A 19,784-nucleotide genomic window follows, 5' to 3' on the forward strand; every position below is an offset into this window, starting at 1 on the left:
GCCGCTATAGGGAGCCAGCTTTATGTATTCTCTCTGACACAGAATACATGGAAATTCGTGTCCTGACCTAGCTGTGTACGACAAATGTGTTTTGGCAGCTGCCCAACCGGAATAAATGGCGCAGCGCTGATTGAGATAACACTAATGGGCTCGTGTATACCAACCGCTAACGCCGACAATTTCCAATAAGCTTGTAACCATAAATTATCGTCTTTTATGCGTGTGTGTGAGTTCACAACACAATGGACATCGCGAAAGTCAAGAAAAGTAATTTCTACGCCCAATACCTCGCACAGCTCTCCAACGGGAGAGGGACCCTCAATATTTTTGTGAATAATGTTTCGTTTGTAATGGTTTTCAGTCAGTTATGTTTATCCGCTCAGTCTGAGTAGTATCCCTCTCTATATTACATATTGTAAAACTGAAATTGTATTTACAAACATTTATAACGATGATAACGTCAGTGAACTAAATTTAGCTTTTCCTTTCTTCATAGTTCGATGGGGCAAGATCCGGCGAGTACAGAGGATGTTCAATGTATTCAAATCGCAAGTTCTTCGGAACCTGCATTTTCTGGCCTGCTTCGTGAGCCGGTGCATTGTCACGCAAAAGAAGAACGCCTTTCCGTAGCTTCGCGCGCCGTTTTTCTTTCAAAGTCTCGTTTAACCAGCAGAGCAAGCTACTGTAGTATATGCTGCGTTAACTGTTCCACTCTTCTGGAGATACTCAGTGATCAAAACATCTTCATTGTCCAAGAAGACTATAGCCATGACCTTCCCCTCTGATCATTGAGCCATGAACTTCTTCGGCATCGGAGAACCCGACTGCCGCCACTCCAGGGACTTTTTTTGTGTTGTATCAGGATCATGGTGATGCAACCATGTTTCATCAACTGTAACATGTCGCTGAAGAAGCTAGGGTCACAAGAACGCTCAAAACGCTGCAAAATCAACTGGGAGGCATCCATTCGGCGTTGTTTCTCTCCGGCATTCAAACATTTCGGTTAAAAGCTTTCGCATCCCAACTGTTCATGAATTGCAAGCGCGATACGTTCTCTGGGTATGCCTAAGGTCTCCGCAATTGTTTTAGCCGAGATCCGCCGATTTGCCAAAATAAGGTCATGGACACAATCAGCAAGTTCTGGTGTTGACGCCGTTGGGAGTCTCCCAGGTCTTCCGGCGTCTTCAGTGTCAAAACCCCCCACGCTCTGAAAGTTGGCACACTTCTTCACGGTCCAGTATACGGTGGGCACTCGTCACTTAATGTTTGCATCATTCTATAATAGATTTCCCTTGGAGTTGTCTTGTCTTCTCTTGGAGTTTTCTTCTTGAAGAGAGTAACTTCATGACGGCCCGAAGCTCAACCTTAAAAAATTTCACGCTTGTAGCAGACATGGTTTCTAGCTCACCATAGTTCTGTTGAGAGCCTGCAAAAATGACCGCTTCGCCTATGGCAACCTAGAATAGTCCTTCTAGCCCGCCATACTGTGTGTGGCGTGTTTTTTTTTTTTCTGTTTTGTTTTGCAATAAACCTATATTCCCCCCCCCCCCCGCCATACTTCGCCTCACAAACCCAAAATTTCTCTTCTTCGTGATAGAGATCGCGTTTGTACACCTGGAAGTGTGTCAGACCAGGAACTTTTCAGCACGCCCTCGTATGTAATGTATACCTTATGACGAAACATGCGATGCAGCTTTACCTCACACGGAAGCGACACTAATCGAATTCATTTGTCCGGTATTATCGGATAATAAGTTAAAGGTACGCGAATGTACGTGCAAACTATTGTTCCCTACAACAAGCTGCGTCACACGCGATCGTCCGGTACGGAACTTGTCGCCATCAACAAGTGTTGCAGACAGTGCGAAGGCTATTGTCATGTCAAGGCATGTCACATCAACATCGAACTGCAGCGATTCTTTTCTGACATCATTCTATTCTGAGTCGTACCAACCCTGAAGATGCACATCTCAAACATAGTACAGTGACTCGTAAAGGGGGCGGCCTGCCTCCGTTGATGGGCGTAGCGGATGTTTGTTGCGATTTGTAGCGCCGTTACCACGGGGCGAAGTAACAACAACGGTGAACGACTCGCTTCTAGCGGATATTGTCCATGCGGGAAACTAGAGTCATTGTGGTATTCTTTTCTCGCTACCGCAGCTCTCGACAGTGTGAAAGAGAGAAAACAGGCATTCCGCGTTTCTTTACAAGCATGCATAGTGCGTGCGTTGGAGGTGAATAACTTCATCATGTTACGTTTTGCTTAATGGCATTGTTTGCCTAGAACGCTGTACATTGTTGTGCCACAAAAAAACAAAACATTGTCGGAGACCATTTCTAGGACCATTCCACAATAAACTTCGGGCAAGCGCATTCATTCCTGAGGCTCCTGAGTGTTCTGCACACAAACCTGTTAGGGCTATTTTGTTCCATTCAGATAGTAATGGTTATTCGAAACCCTCAACCGGCCACAACCTTGCACCTTTAATAACTCATGTCTTCTAACGTAGTATGGCGCCAAATTTTCAGGAAGAAGAAAGTCTAGGCGGGTTCTACACAGCATACCCTGCACAAACACCTACCCTTTTCGAACAAAGCATCCCATGACGTCCTCATGTTCTGCTTCGCTTGCCTAGTAATGCCTTGCAGTGTCTTCGTTGCCGGGAAAGCACGATAAACTGCAGGATGACAGAATAAGCCGCGGTCCTCGCCAACGCGGGTGTCGAATTGGCTTTCCGACCAAGGGTATACTCAGAAGAGGCTGGTAACCCGTAAATAACTCCCCCCTCAAGAATCGGGGGACTGATGTGTTTCTTGAAACCGAAAATGATTGCCAGTGGTAGCATGTTCCTAGATCTGTGTCTATTGGCCTTTCTGTTCCATCTTGTGCCATGTGATATATCCACTATTGGCATGTTCAAGCTAAGAATTGCATCTTTTCCTCTCCCATTATTTAATCGCCAGGACATAACATAAAGTTCGAAACGTCGCATTATCATTTTTTTTCTGTTCATATATTTATAATAATAATTCGTAATTCGTGACATTACATCGCGAAACAACTATGATCTCATATTGGGTAAGGTGGGGCAAGATGAGACAGAAATTTGCAATTGAATATGGAATTTTTATTTTTCGTGTTTTAAAAAAAAATTACCCATAGTCACATTCTCAGAGGTCTAGAGCTTCTGATCTGTAAATGAGAACGGACCTAACCGTTCTAAAATAAACACAGAACAAGAAATTCAAAAATGCAGATTGTCTCATCTTGCCCCAACCCTCGGGGCAAGACGAGACAGCGCGTGGGGCAAGAGGAGACACGCCGTGGTCATGAACTATACAAATTAGTTTTTGCAATTTAAGCACCTACACAGCCCCCTTGAGCCCACCGCATACATGATGTGCGATAAGACAACACAGAACCCGATGCTAATCCCCTCCACCGTCCTTCGCAAACAAGGCACCTCCAGTCTGATGTGTCGCTGGTCGCTCGCTTTTGAGTGCGCTTCTGCTTTGCTGGAAATATCCTAGGACATAGGAAAATTTGCTGGAAAATCCTAGGCAATATGCAAAAATGGAATCTCTGAGGAACAAGCATAAGGCCACCTAATAGTTGAGTGATCAGTTTCTAAATTACATTAAATTTAAATTGCATTACATTTAAATTACTTAAAGGGGCCGTAAACAGGCCACCAAACATTTCTGAAATAATGATACCCCATGAAAGAACGCAGACCATAATACCCAAATATACATTTCGTTCGGCTCTTGCCAGCTCATTGACCCATATAACTGCTTTCAAAGATGAGTAACCAGCGAGCCTCTCTCCACCACGCGTACATCACATGGCTACGTAGCGTTTTGCCGTCCAGTCGGGGGGGGGCCGAGCTGTGCACATGACGTTTCAAATTACCAGCCAATAAACATACTTCGTTATCAGCTGTGAGTCGGAGCGCTCAGTTTATTTGTGTGAAACGACGTTTTGCGCTCCGTAGTTCCGAAATTCAACGTCATGACATCTTCAACATCTCTGGCTGGCGCAAACGTCAACAGTTGGGCTGCTATCACATGACGCGATTCGAACCCGGGTTCCTCCCAGTCACGACGTGCCATGGCTAGCAGGCTATCCACTGTACCACGCGAGCTGGTGACGCGATGCCGCGTGGCTCAAACCAAAGTACGGCACCCCAGTTGTCGGAACCATTCGAAGATGACGAAGATGTTCCATCGCGCACCTACCTAAGATTCCGGAACTGTAGTCCCGGATATTCATTCGCGCTGGTGGTGTGCTGCGTGCTACTGCCCAGAAAACGTAGTGCGCGTATGATACCTAAATTAAACGCATTTCTTTTTCAGTTTGAGGCTGTAACTGTTTAGATTTTGAATAGAAGAGGATTCACGTTCATCTAGTCCAATTCCGCATTTGAAATAAAATCATACGTGGAACACTCGATCGTAATTGGTGAGGAAAGCGCTACGTCAAAATGACGTAAAGTTAGAGCGCGGGGCGGAGCTAAAATGCGAAAGGGTGCAGTGAATATTTCATCCGTATGCAAGCGCCTTTTGTTTTTGAGCGTTCGAAATTGCAAGGAGTTTTCACTGCATAAGCTTCAATAATATAACACAAAGAAATGTGCACCTTCTGTACCTGTTTACGGCCCCTTTAAGTTGTCGCGTCTTGCCCCGTAGATACCATCTTTTTCTTATTTTTTTATTGCGTGTTAGCGCCGCGAAGCAACTGTGGCTATGAGCGGCGTACAGATGTGGACAGACGGAGAGAGGACAGCAGGAAGGGGTGGGGGACAGGGGGATTAGTATGCGTCCTGGGCCGACTTCAGGGGGAACTGTGCCGACATTCGTCTGGAAAGTCTTCGGAAAACCCAGGGAAAACCTCAGACAGCACAGCCGGCGGTAGGATTCGAACCCACCACCTCCCAGTCTACAGCACGACCTTGGTTACCACCAACGAGCGGACGCCTTAGCCCACTCGGCCATGCCGCTGGTATAGATACCATCGGATGCATTAATTTTTCAGTTAAACACCCGATAACCAAGAGTGCCCATATTTTGCATATATCTAGATGAATGAATAAAGAAATAGGATGTGGACTTCCATTGACAGAATAAACCTGCGACACGCTGTTGCACAGCTGACAAGAAAAAGGACAACAGAAAATTGCGCCTTTTTTGCGGGTCTTTACATTCCAGGCAGTAGTAACCGATTTTTTTTTTCTCTTCAACGCAAATACCAATCCGGACAATTCTCACGTCCAATAAAGTGGACAAGCAGAGCCACCTATGAGTAAAGTTTCAAGCGCATGGGGAAACGCGTCTCTGAGACAGGCGGCGTCGAGCAAAAAATGTCTCATCTTGCCCCACCTTACCCTTTATGTCTCACACTAATTATTTTCACGGTTCAATGGAATAACCGAATGTGTTATAAATCTCACCTACGGCTCCCCAGATGCCGTTCTTAGGTCTATAGTGCCAGCCCATAGCGAGAGATCAATCAGCTAGGTCAACATTATACTACGTCGCAGTACTGTGCTGTTCGCTAGCAGTTGCCTTCGTTGTGTCAAAAACTGGTCCACTTTCACGCGATGTCCTTTCTTCAGCAATTTGCATAAGCGCTATTGAAGATTTGGAATGAAGTCCGAGTAAAGAGTCAACATGCCGAGAAAGTACCTGCAGATATGCCTTTGCCAAGCACAATAATGCACGTAATACATTTCCGCCGGCGAGTACCGAAAGCAGACCCTCCCAATGTGATAGCGTACAGTGATCGCTCTTCGGGACGTGAAGGGTTGTTTTGCACTCTGCCGCACTTTTCCTACCAGCTTTGAGACCCCCACCAATGGAGTCGGCCATTCGCTATGGATAAGCCTTGCGCAGAACCGTTGTCCTCCGGACATCAGTGATTTTCGCGAGACAAATGCCACGGGAAACGGGCCTGGGAATTTGACGTGGCAGGTGTGTTGGTCACCCTTGGAGTCCTCGCAAACAGTTAATAAAACAGTGTGGTTAAAAATAAAACAATGTGGTTAAAAAATAAAACAGTGTGTTTAAAAATCAGAGTGGTGAGACGTGCCAGAGTACTCGAAATCGGAAAGCACATGGAATTTTAGTCTGTAAGAATGAAGCAGGTCTTCTTCCTTTTCGCTTCATGAAGACAATTTAAACAAATTTGTACAACGTCGAATTACATGTTCCAGCACAACAGAAAGAGAATGCAGACGTCAGCCGTCTTGTTCCCGATTTGGCCTCATATTCGCACAGACAAAGAACAACGAAAGTTCGACACATCGACCACAGCCCCCGTGCACGCACGAGTTCAACTCGCTCAACTGTCCTTTCCCGGCGCCCGGGTCGCTCTTTCCATGTACGGGACCGGAACACCGGGGCCGCGGAATGGGAACACGCCTTCGGTTCAGCCTGTGTGACAGCGCAAGCGTGAGCCAAATTGTGCGATCCGGCCGCGGAGGATGCCGGCAAAAAGGCGTGAAAGCGTCGGGGCCGCAAAAGGGAGAGGCTCGGGGTACTTGAACTGACTCTTGGAACGATGACAACAGCCGGGTGGTTTTCACTCACTCGTCCGCACCCCGCGATGCCTTCAGCGAGTGCCAATAAAACAGCTGGCAGAAACACAAACACGCTCGCGCTGCAGCAGATGCACTCGAGTACGCGCGCAACGCGTGTGCCTGCCTGAATACGTGTCGCTGAATAAACCGAGGGATACGCCTATACCCTTCTTTTCCCACGCTTATTTCCCTCTATCACCGTTTTTGCCGCACGCTAATATTCGCAGGATTCACATCCTCTGCGTCATTTCGCCTTCCACTGTATTTTCACGCACGGTATCATGGTCGTCAGTAACACACGATCATCCTATACTTCCTACGTGTTTAAATTCCGACTCTTCTTAAAGGAACAGTAAAGCTATACGCGTGCAAACTCAGAAAATTTTTCTATTCGATAGCTAATGCCGTTTACGTCACGATTTTAGTCCCAACTTCACCCACAGTTTTTTTTTCTTTCTTTTTCGAACTGAGAGCTATGGGCAACAGTGCGTCTACGTTGCCACCAATTTCACATTGCACGGAAAGTATGGCAGCAAAACTACATTGCATGCGCATAACTTTCGGTCTAAAACGGGGGGAAATCGACTACGTGTCGGCAACGTAGCCATCAGGAGCAGCAAATCATTCCGGGGGACACAGATCGCTGTCGCATCGCGGATTGGATGTTATTTCTCACCATACCAGGGCGTACTGTACTATAGTACTATAGGCCATGCACCAGACTTCGCCCCTCGAGTGCTTTGTCATATGTATAACTTGTTGTGCTGAGTTTACAAGCAACAAACGATTAAACTAACTCGCCAGCACAAACAGCCTTCCGCAAGAACGTTGTGACAGCAACGGACGGAATAATCCTAGGCAACGGAGGACAAAATATCGAGCATTTTTGGAGCTAAATCAGAGTGGCTGAGACAACAGCAGCACGGGAGGGAGGGAGGGCGGGCGGACTGGTAGGGGGGTGTACTTTACACGTCACTTAGAGGCGAAAATGCTATAGTGAAGGCATCTTTATACGTGCGTGTGGCAATAAAGAGCAATCATCTGAATTCGATCGAGCTCAACCGACACACGAAGGAGATGACCCGCGTCAGAGCTTTCGGCGTTCGATGGCTGTCACCATTTTATGGCAACTTTTACTACGAACGCATTAGTCCTTCAACTTACAGTCTTGGTGTTGCTCTTAACACGCGAAGCGTTATCATCGTATCACTGCCGTATCCCATAGATACCAAGAGAATTCGTGCTATAGTATGCCGCGAAAGACAGTTCATTGTAAATTCCATAGCAGAAAACCCGTGAGGGGCTTTGTGATAGAAATAAGAGCCATCGTAGTTTATGAGAATCACGTTCACGTGATATTACGGAGCATCCCACGTATATATCAGTCCTGCCGCAGCTCGGCGAAGCCCTGCCTCCTGTGTCATCTAATATCTGATCTGTAAACTGCATATAAGCATCCAGCGGACGCGACCATAGAAGATAAAAACGAAAGTGGGAAGACGAAGTAACCCAACACCTGCTGTTTATGCAGGTGTTTTTGAACCTGTTTAGGAAACGGCTCGCTTTGCGGGTTGGCAACAAAGTTCGTGCTCTAGAAGAGACGTAAAGGGATTATCCAACGCAAAGCGACTACAAGTTACTTTGCAGCTATGCATGGCAACACTAAAAATTCGTACGTTCACAACTTGCCCAATTTCAGGAGTAAATAAGATATAGATTTTCATGATGTAACACTCAGTCGGGATCCCAGGACGTGTGAGCAACCCGTGTCGAAGCACAGCGGATGTCCAAACCATGGAAATGTTAAAGAAACATCTTGACCACCAACGCACTTCTAAACATTTGCGTAACACTTGTCTTTCTTCTTTTCCTTTACCTAATGTGAAGCAAGATGATCAACGACAAGTTCGATCTTTTTTTATTGATATATACTGCATTCATATCCACGTCTGCAAGTATGGCTTCATGTCTGCATATAAAGACGCAGCTCTCGCCCTAGGCCGCGTTGGACTGGTCATTGCTGGGATACCCAACTTGTTATATCGTTGCTTCGTTCACTGCTACGTGCCTTTTTCTCTCCTTACACGATGGTACCCAAACGACAATCCTCGATTAGTAACCTGAGATAGGAACATCGTAATTCGTAAGGCATCTATAAGAACCGTCTGACCTTTCCCCCTTTCCTTTAACTTTAATAAACATACCCCCCCCCCCCCCTCCCGTGTGAATAACACGCCACAATCGCAGCGGCTTATATTGGTACGCTGCAGAGAGTTCGAGCCTGCAAAAAAACTTCAACAATTCGTCCACGCATTTTGGAGGTAGAATACAAGCAAGTGAGGATAAAGCGCAAGGAATTTGCGTTCTCCAGTCACTACTGCGATTGGGCGGACAGACCAAGGAATTCTGGTACCGTCCTGGCCGTCCCGTCTCTGCGAAACACACAGTAATGAGTGACAAGCCAAAACCGGTGAGCATCGAATTGGAAACTGTGTACGGAATAGTGGTTTCTAAGAGGCGATCAGAACCCCCTGTGCTATTCTTAACCTAAGAAAGGCGGAACGATTTTCGTATATTTTTCTTCGCGCCTGGGTTCATGTGTCGAACAAGGACCACAAGGCAGAGCTTCCCGTGCACAGCGACTAAAGATGGATATGCAAGGTCGGCACAGTGAGCGGAGGTCGTCAGGACTGCTCACACCTTTGGAACAAAAGGTGGAGGAGGCACGCATATGCAATGAGGAAACAAAGAAGGAAGCGAAGGCCGACATACATCACAGAAGACCTTATTTCAACCGCTACCCGTTTGGGCAAACAGTGAAGCGCGCGTGCCGATCTACTCGCTACAATCGTTGAGCGACGGCCGTGGTACGCAGCCAAGTTTAAGGAGTGATAACTGACATGACATGATAACTGACATGTTCCTGAAGATCCGGCGGAACAGGACTTCTACAGGACGTACCAGTCACCTAGCTCGACACGTCCTTGTCGGCAGGCACGAATATAGAATGGGGTGGGGGGACGGGGGGGGGGGGGGGGTTAGGATGTCCTGAACCTCTTTATGTCATCACCTCCTGCTTCAATTAACATTGTAGCATGTTGGCTAATGCAGGACCTCCCTAGCGTTGTTTGACATGCAGCACGATCTGGAAACTGTGCCATAATGTTGTCACCTAAATATTAATATTGTATACGCAACTACTGTACGTCATTCTACATAAAACGACCTCCGCCCGCCTGCACGAGAGCAGGAAGGCAGATAACATCCACCCACAAAGATAAGTCCATCGCAAGTTATATTTGCGACGCTCCTAGCCATTTCCGCTAGCTGCTTGCAGGCGCTGCAGGCTCGTGTAGTGCTAACCCTACAGACATATTCGTGCTGCACTAAATTTCCGCCTACTTCGCTACAACAGGAAGATGGAGAAATATTGTACTCACGATCGAATTTGTCTACGTTAGAACGAGGACATATTACCCTGTCGTCTCGAAGTCCTCGCGAGACATTTCGGAAACTGCTTTCATACTAAGTAGACTCGGCGAAAAGCGTTACAGCATGTCATCGCTGGTAACACTCAGTACTTTGTGTCACTAAGGCCCGGTTTCACAAGCGTTGGTTAACTTTGAACCGAGATCAAGTGTTGCTAAAACCTAAAAATTGAACTCATTTTTTTTTTTTTACAAACTTTAGTTGGTGACGTAATCAATGTTTCAGTGACAATAGCTCCCTCTAGTGAAGCAGAGTTCAGGGTTCAAATGTTAATCGGCGTTGGTGAAACCAGGACTAAGTCGCTAATACAGTACGTGTATAGGACGAATAGGTATTTCCAGGCTGGTGCCAAGCTAGAATGTTGTCAACCGCAGCTCTGTTCTGATAAGCCACCTGGCAGCCTCTCATACATGCACTCGAAAATTGCGTCGCATTATAAAACCCCTCCGAACCTCTCACAAATGGCATCACCTTTATTACGTGAACAACAATTAAATGATGAGTTCACGAACAATTTCCTTACTGGCAATGAAAGTGCACTCGCATAAATGGAAGCTGTTACGATTACCCGATACGATTGACGAAAGCTGAAGAATCCCTTGGACCAACATGGCAACTGAACAGCGCATAATAAACTATTGCAGCCCCGACGTCGGACTGCGGAACACTCCGAGCTCCTGGAAGAAACGAGGGGGTAAGACACCAGGAAAAAGAATCCCCCAGCCTCGTTCTCGAATTAAAGATTTACCACGGACGTCACTGGCCTCACCCCTCGAGGGGGCACAATAGGTTCGAAAAGACCGTCATTGCAGCGTAGGTCAAGCGAAGTTATTTGGTGTCGGTTTTCGATTCCTGCCCCATGCCATTCTTTTTGATTTTATTGATATGCTGCATACGGTACTCTAGGAAGAAATGGGAGTAAAGTGGAGAGCCGATTCCAGCGTTTAGTTCCCTTGAGTGGAATTACTCCCCATGTTAGTCTCCTTACCCTGAAATTTGCACACCAGCACTGCAAATAGCCCTCAAACTTCGCATATGGTCCCCTGAATGCAGCAATCACCGTAAATATATTCTCTGTGTGAATTTGATGGAACGGGCCAATATAATTGCGCAATTTTCTGCCTACACAGGAAGAAATGGTGAGCGCTTCTTTCTTAACAAACTGCGCCCTATGCATGTCACAAGAATTTTTATTACTCTCCATACCACGGTTTAATTCAAAGTAGTTTCATTCATGCACATGCGAGGGAAAAGCGTGAAATGCAGTTCCCCAGTCTCTGACACTCATTTAGTCCTCACGTATTTAGGCCCAGATTGTGGCGATGCATTGAGTCCCCAAAAGGGCTAAAATCGCGTACGAGAACTTAGAGACACTAACTGGACTGTGAGTACGATGATAGTGAAGGTGTGGACCACGGTTGTGTGGACTGTGTGCGATCGTGACCTCATGAGTTGCATCGTGGCGGCAAATCCAGTAGTAGTGCTCCCTTGTGAGTGACGTCATGCGAGTAAACCCTACCAGCACTATGCGCGTTCCTTATTTGCTTTCATTTCACTTTACGGCGATTCCATTCCGCGTGATTGGACGGCAACAGAGTGCATGGCTACGAGGCAGCGGAATCGTTCCTTCCTGCTTTTTGTGAACGTGCGCACCAACGACTGCATTATAATAGGCTCAGATACGCATCATCAACAACGCCGAGACCGATGCAAATAATACCTGACCTTATTCTGAAATGTCCGTTTCACCGAGGCGTATTACAAACTTGCCGTTAGCGCCGCATTTATGGTGTGCAGCCGAGCACAGTACGGAGGTCATATTGTCCGACACAACCGAGCTAGTGCGTGTACTCTTCACAATGGTGCAATGATTTGTATCGCTGCCGTTATCTTAGCCTTCCGAAGTTAGATAGAGGTGATGAACTGATAGCCAGCCGGGAAGAGAAGAGGGCCGCAGAACTTGATGGCTCTGGCCATTTCAGTAAAAGCTCTCCAGCGATTACCGTGGAATACAATTTGTCAGGAGACACAGCGCTTTTACTCTTTTTTTTTTTTGTCTTGTTTCTTATTTTTGTTTCTTTACAATTGGAAACATTTTTGTTCGGGGGCAAACAAGGAGAAAGACCTTTTTGGCCGCGCGCCATACGTACTCTTTTAGGTCCATTCACATGTCACTTGTGTACTACCGCGTGCCAACATGGAAAAATGAGGCATGTGAAGTGAATATGGCACTGTGATATCCGAATGGGCTTGAAGCACACCAGAACTTTCCCGACTCTCTCCAAGCATGCGCTGTATTCCGCCCACACGGAGTAACTGTAGGAGGATCTCCCAAATTTGGTATAATTATCTTGAGAATTGGGCATCGCTACGAGCTCCAGCTTATGGCAACCCACTAACGGCCCACCCCATAATGAGAGCAATGAGCATCACGAGCAATGTCGTGTAATTTCTTTTCTCTCTTTGTTCCTTTTATTATTTTAGTTCTCTTAGTCTCGGCCAAGGTTCCCCCTTTTGAAGATTATAAGACATTAGTTGTACTGTTTCAGGCAAAACTGAGCACAGCAAGTTGCAGCCTGGCCAGGCCACTGATTTCCACAAAATATGTGCTCGGGGCAATTATGAAGAACGGTTTCTACCTTAGAATAACCTATGTAGTAAGCCATAAATAATACATACAGTCATTTTATTTAGTGCCCAAAAATTGTCTGTCACATGGTCCTTGAGAGCAGAATTGCAAATAAATGTAGCAGATACTTAAAAGAATTGAAATAAGTAATCGTAAAATATCGCTCCAACGCGGAAAATTGAAATATGGCAGTCGTGGAAATAAAGCCAGACAGCAGCAGGACGTCAGAACAGATACTTTTCACCTTGATCACTCTAACATCTGCCATCACCTAATCACTATGGTGCAACTATGTCACACACACTAACTACATGTTCACTGCATGGTAGCATTGGATGCAGATCTTTGTATCTAGATAATTAGCAGCACGAAGTATAAACTTTATGCAAAGCCAGGTGTGGCAAGATTGTCTGCTAGACTTGTTCGGTGAAAATGGTATATCTGTCGCACAGTAAGAGTAAAGGACATCGCGTAAAACAAATAGAAAAAAAAACTGACATAAAAACTTATATAAAAAGTCAATATATTGTGTTTGTGTGCTCAATCTTATGCTATGACATCACTTACACACCTGCATAATAAACCAAAGCTAACTAAGACCCAAAAAATGTTAAGTTTCAGCTTTCCTAAAGGTACAGGAGGCAGCCAAATTGTGATGTTAACTATTCTGTCAATCAATGTTCTAAAACTATAACTGATTTCCAGTTAAATTTTGTATTACAGTATGCATTGTTGAAAGAAGAATAAGGCAAGCCAGCTGGCGTGACACAGAATGAAGATTCATAGCTTGAGCTCGAGCAGAAACAAGAGAACAAATAAGACAGAAGGAAAACACAACTACACAAACTCAGAAAGAACACAAACTAGAAATCTGAGTTTGCATAGGTATGTTGTCCTTTTAGCCTTCCTCAAACTCAACGTATGAACCTTCATTCTACGGTACTCCCATTTAAAATTTATTTTGGAGAGAAAAAAGATGGCTGTTGATGCCCCTCCATTTCACTCCGCGAACTTTCAGCGAATGAGCTGGAATACTCTAGCCGATGAAGCCGTGATCCACGGATGAGTGGTTATGGTATGGGTTCAAGAGAAATGCTCAGCGAGGCACTTTTCACCAGTAGCCATGTGTAGCACACCGGCAGAAAGGTGTGGCAAACAGACAGCATGGTGGACAGTGATCCCGTCACAATTTCCTACATTTACAATGAATTTACTGAAATATCGTATTTGGCATATGATTCAAGTGAGCAAGGCAAAGCGATAGGAAGTGGAACTTCACTTTCAAGTTTTTTAAAGTTCACTTTCATAGAAAGTGAACTAAAATAATGGTATTTGTATGAGGCTCCCTGATTGCCACGCCTAGAAAAGTGAGCAAGATTTAGCTCTCGCCTGGCCGGTGGTATGCTGACGAATTGGCTAAAACGTGCTCGTAACGCTCTGTCATACATCATTGTTTTATGAATCTAACAGCTCGAGGCAATCAGCTTTACAGCGACAGCTGAAGTCGGTTTAACGGAACACTCTTTGCTGCATTCGCTGCGGGCTCAAAAGCACGCTAGCGCTAGTACGGCAGTGCTTTTGTTCGGCAACGAAAAAAAAAAAAAGAAACAGGAGTCGATACCACTATCAGCGAGCGAGGGTCTCTACGGCAGAAACACGCGATTTCGCCGCACCCTCAAGTACCTCCCGCAGCGAGGAATGTGAAACATGCATCCCATTGCGGCAACGATTAACGGTTGCACAACCGCCGATACACATGCAGTGCGAGCTTGAGCCGTTGGGAATGTCGCATGTCATGAGGAAGCTCCAGCACGGGATGTCTCTCCGGTCGACCGCCGTACTCAGATTTATGATACCCACAGACATTCCGATGATTCGTCCGAAGGCGGAATTGATTACGATGCAGCCCCGTTACTTGTAAACACCGCACGTGAGGGCAACCGCATATCTCCCGGCCTTTGTCACTGTTCACGCTGCCGACGTAAACAGACAGCAGCGACCAACTCTGGTTGAGCAAGCGTAATAATCACGAGTAGACAGTGAATGATATAAGTTACATACGTACCAAACTGAATATGAACGAGTTATAAACGAGCAGAACGACACTGCATGCTCATCACTTTCACCAGTACACAACACCATTTACTGCACTGGCAAGCCGTTGTACTCCGCAGGGTGAAGTCAAGATATGTTGAATACGTGCACGCACTGGTGTAGAGGTATTGCCAGACGAAACACTACGTGTAAATATCACAACAAACACACCAAACATGCACAATGAGCGAAGACTGAAACATACACAATCCCCTTCACGCAATCTCCTCGACACTAGCGAGAGCAAGCAGCCGCACAACTCTCGTGCTCTCTCGACTGCAATCTCGGTTGTGTGAGGGTTGCCAAACCGCTTCGCTGAAAGAGTAACACAGGATTCGGTTTCGGTTTCGATTACACTTGGTGAACGGTGGTGGTTGGGTGTTCCTGTTTCGTGCCTGACGTGATTGAAACGTTGAATTTCCGTAACTTTTCCTAGAGTAGGTATGGGCTGCCATTAGGGGTGCGTGATTTGATCGTTTTATACGTGTCTTGTCATGCTTACCAAATTAGCATTTAAAAAAAAAAGATCAAACTTTTGATACAATAAAAGCGTACAAACACTTCGACACAAGGATACAGGTTAGATGGCAATATGGCAAACATGAAAGCTGGGCTAAACGTTTATCGTATTATATAACTGCGATACCTAATACTCAATACTGCCAGAAATCGAGCTCTCACTATGCGAACACTCGATACGGGGCCCTCCCCTGGACAAAATAAGATAAGTATTTAAAGAGATGGAAACATTCAAATAATTTATTTTACTAAAAAATCAAGCTTTCGGACTCCGTCGTTTTTTAGTAAAATAAATTATTTGAATGTCTCAATCTCTTTAAATACTTATGCTATTCACTTGCGAGTGCTAGACTTTTTCAATTTTTACCTGTTAGTTTCGACAAAATAACTACAACATACTAACAAAGAGGTAAAAATTAAGTGAGCATGCAAATAATAATGTACAAGATGTAGTGGGCGTTCCTATTGATTGTTCTTTATTGACTACACTAATCAATCTAATCTTATATCTCTAATCATCAGCAATACGTCAGAGTTTATTTATATGACGGTCTACCGGTTTTTCTATGCCATTTGACACATATTCCGCTGATACTATTCTTATTATTGTGTTCTCCAAATATATTGAGTCTTTCATGTTATGCAGGCATATGTTTCAGCTATGTAGGCAAAAACCTGACAGCCAAGAAACGCAAAAAATAGAAAATACCGTGAGACGAACCGTTGCGGCGAAAAGAAACAAAATGGACAGTGTTGTGGACACATCTCTTACGTAGAATACGTCAGTGTCGTTTGTGTGCGCCGACGTGGACTCCGCGTGCCGAAGCTTTGCAACGCTCTCTCTAGAGCCGTTCAATGATCCCTCACAAGGATAAGGTGGGGCAAGATGAGACCGGGCAAGATGCGATATTTTTTGCTCGACGCCGCCTGTCTCGATCAGAGGCGCGTTGCTCCATGCGCTTGAAACTTTACTCATAGGTGGCTCTGCATGTCCGCTTTACCCAGAGCCATATATCGGGACAGTTTGGCCATTCTCTGATCTTTTGCCGCCTCATGGGTGGAGTCTATTTTGACGTCGGAGTCGTCGTTGGGCCGCCCCAAAAGCCTGAATCCAAGCAGAATCCGCTTATCAGCCATCTGATGCGCGCCATATTGATGCTGTCCATCAGCTTTGGTGTCGCAATGAATGCAATCTACAGGAATAATCGGCTTATGACCCACAGCCGCCTGTGATAAGGGGGGGGGGGGGGGGGGGCTTTGTTGCCAAACTGAAAGAGTTAAGGACGAAGGGCTTTCGAAGGACAACGTACGCACGTGTCTTCACTCCTTGCATCGTAAACAACAATCAGCATCAACAGTGAGTTTTAGTATAACGTTGCTAAGGTTATCGTGTCTACCGGAACCAATCGTAGTCGCGTGTGACTCAGAATCTTATCCACTGATTGGATCCGGTTGATACGGCTCCACGCAAGCCACGTTATCAACGGTCTGCTAAAATTCTCTAATAGGGCGTCGGCGACAGGCTGACAACGGGACAACAATAGAGCACGGCGAGTGAGGTGGCTTAGCCGTGACGTCGCATGACGCGTTTCAAGTTAGGCTCCTCCTAATGGCCAAACTCTCCCTATAAATGGCTCTGGCTTTACCGGCTTTACCGTACGTGAGAATTGTCCTGATTGGTGTTTGCGTTCATGAGAAACAAATCGGTTACTTCTGCCTGGAATGTAGCGACCAAAGAAAAAAAAAGCGCGATTTTCTGTAGTATTTTCTTTCCTTTTTGTCAATTGTGCAGCAGCGTGTCGCGGACTTATTCCGTCAGTCTAAGTAACATCCTATTTCTTCATTCATTCATTTCGATATTAAATATGGGCACTCTTGGATGTGCGGTGTTTAACTAACAAATTAATGCATCCGATGATATGCACGGGGCAAGACACGACAACTTAATGTAATTTAAATTTAATACAATTTAAATTTAATGGAATTTAGAAACTGATAAGTCAACTATCAGGTGGCTTTATTCTTGATGAAGGAACGAATAACCGAGAGTAGTCTGCGTCATAGTCTGCGCCCTATCTCTTTTATGGCTTTATTCTTGTTCCTCAGAGATTCCGTTTTTTTTTTTTTTTTTTCATATTGCCTAGGCTTTTTCAGCAAATTTTCCTGTTTCCTAGGATATTTCGCAGAAAGCAGAAGCGCACTCGAAAGCGAGCGACCAGCGACACATCAGACTGGCGGCGCCTTGTTTGCAAGGGACGGTGGAGGGAAATAGCACCGGGCTATGTGTGTGATGTGCAATAAATTTATTATATGTGGACGCTGAGCTCAAGGGGGCTGTGTAGGTGCTTGGATTGCAAAAACTAATTTGTACAGTTCATTAACACGGCGTGTCTCATCTTGCCGCACCCGATGTCTCGTCTTGCCCCGAGGGTTAGGGCAAGATGAGACAATCTGCATTTTTTAATTTTGTTGTTCTGTGTTTATTTTAGAACCGGCTAGGTCCGTTCCTGATTTACATAAGAGAAGCTCTAGACCTCTGAAAATGTGCCTATGGCTAGTTTTCCTTTTTTTGAAAAACACGACAAATAAAAATTTCATAGTCAATTGTAAATTTCTGTCTCATCTTGACCCATTTTCCCCTATATACGGCATTTTGTCGCCTTTCTTCCAGCATCCGTTCTATTTCATATTCCATTTATATAACATATTATGTTTGCATACGTTGCGACATTTCGAAGTGAAGTCGATTTTTTTCTCACTTTTTCACTTATGTGGCGTGTTACGTCTAATAGCGCGTTACGACTGTTTTTTTAACTTTATTATTGTGGAACTCGTTTTTTTTAGACTCGTTTGGGCAGTCAAACACGCGCGCAGTCTCCTCAGTTGCGTCATTTTTGCATTGTGCCCTTACATCTGTCGCCGTGTCAAGGTCGCGATAAGTCGCGGTAGTTATCACGCCTACATCTCTGATTTGTCACGTGATACTGTTGCCACATGCCCTCGACTATTCTACCAGAAGTAGTATACGTTCGAATTCTGTCCTAATTTCGTTGAGCTTGGCTACCCGAAACGGCCCTCCCATGTGGATCCAAAGACGTATCCTACGTCAAAACCCGAAAAGAACCGTACTGAACAAAATCTTAGGAACCTGAGACGAGGTCTATGATGGCATGAAAAGCCCGATTTAGGAGTTAAGACGTCCTCATCGAGGCATGGCGTTCCAATTTCCCACATTTGACACCATTTGAAAACCCCTCTTGTTTTTGTAGCCTCTGACTCAGCTGAAAACGTCCCTTTTCGACAAGTTCTGTCTTTCAGACCGCTACTTCATGAACAGCTTCACTACTATAGCGGCTATTTTACTCCCTCTGCGGATCAGCTGTGGCGCAGATGTAGAGGTCTCGGAGCAACGGGACTCCGCCACAAAATCACCACAAAGGTTGTGGTATATCTTTGACCTTTCGGCTGTCAGGAATGTCTCCCCCTTACGCTGCGCTGATTTTATCCAAATGAATATCTTACGAAGCGTGCGCGCCGCTTTTGTGTAGCAAGTTGTTTTTAGAAACCAACACTGGGTTTACGTCACCGTGCGGCTTTAGATAGCACTGCTCGTTTTGTCCTACCATTGTTTTAGAAGAAAACAACGTTTTCTGAAGCATAGGCATTTTTAGCCTGTTGAAATCTAAACTAGAGCACTGCACGGGCCGTATTTTTAAGCCCAGGCCGGACCTGAGCCCAGCCTTCCTTTGATTTACCCACCCAGGCCCGGCCCGATGGCTGCATACCTAGTCCGGGCCCGGCCCAAACCCGAAGGAATCTAAGTTTCTTGGCCCAAGCCCGGCCCGAGCCCGAGAAATTTATAGGCTACCCGTCCAGCCTAGCCCGGCCCACTGTATCAGGCTGTAAAATTTGACCGTGGCTAACTAAGAGAAGGGTAACACAGCCTCGAGGCCGACCTAGGCCCGGCAATGTACGGGCTCGTGCCCGGCACGGGCCCGTAATGGTCTAACCCAAGTCCAGCTCAGGCACACAAAATAAAGTTTTACCCGGCCCGGCCCGTGCAGTGCTTTAATCTTCTGAGCCATAGTAGCCGGGCCAGAATGCAGCATACGTGGTGGGCCATTCCAGCGAAAACCAGTCAGAGGTGTAGCTCGACCCTGTTAGATTTCGCTGAAAAAAAAAATATGTGCAGTCCTTTAGGGGTATGTATGTAGGATATAAACTTTTTGCGTGCTTAAACTAAACGCGTGCCTTCCGGATACATACAGGCGACATTTCTACGCTTTCTTTGTCTGGTGTTAGAGGGGAAGGGTTCACCTAGCTTCCCGAAGGGCGTATGGAACGAGAACAAATCCGGTGATGTCGTAAGAGCTTGGAGGGCATTCCAGCTCTTCGTCTCCATGTATTTGCCAAGGAGCCCGATTTATGCTTTTTCTCGAAAACTAATTAACGGATATTAACACTGGCGGTCTTAT

At 45.7% G+C, this 19,784-nt stretch overlaps 1 protein-coding gene across 2 annotated transcripts in view; it reads right to left on the reverse strand.

Moving 5' to 3' along the window:
- Positions 1 to 15,051, reverse strand: part of LOC135385588 (pleckstrin homology-like domain family B member 1) — a 292,580-nt gene extending 277,529 nt beyond the window's left edge. For both annotated transcript variants that reach the window (XM_064614999.1, XM_064614998.1), the window contains exon 1: positions 14,762 to 15,051. The gene's annotated coding sequence lies outside the window, so the exon portion shown is untranslated. The remainder of the gene's footprint in view (positions 1 to 14,761) is intronic.
- Between the last annotated feature and the right edge of the window lie 4,733 nt (positions 15,052 to 19,784).

The sequence above is a fragment of the Ornithodoros turicata genome, chromosome 2, assembly GCF_037126465.1.
Source record: "Ornithodoros turicata isolate Travis chromosome 2, ASM3712646v1, whole genome shotgun sequence".
NCBI lineage: Eukaryota > Metazoa > Arthropoda > Arachnida > Ixodida > Argasidae > Ornithodoros > Ornithodoros turicata.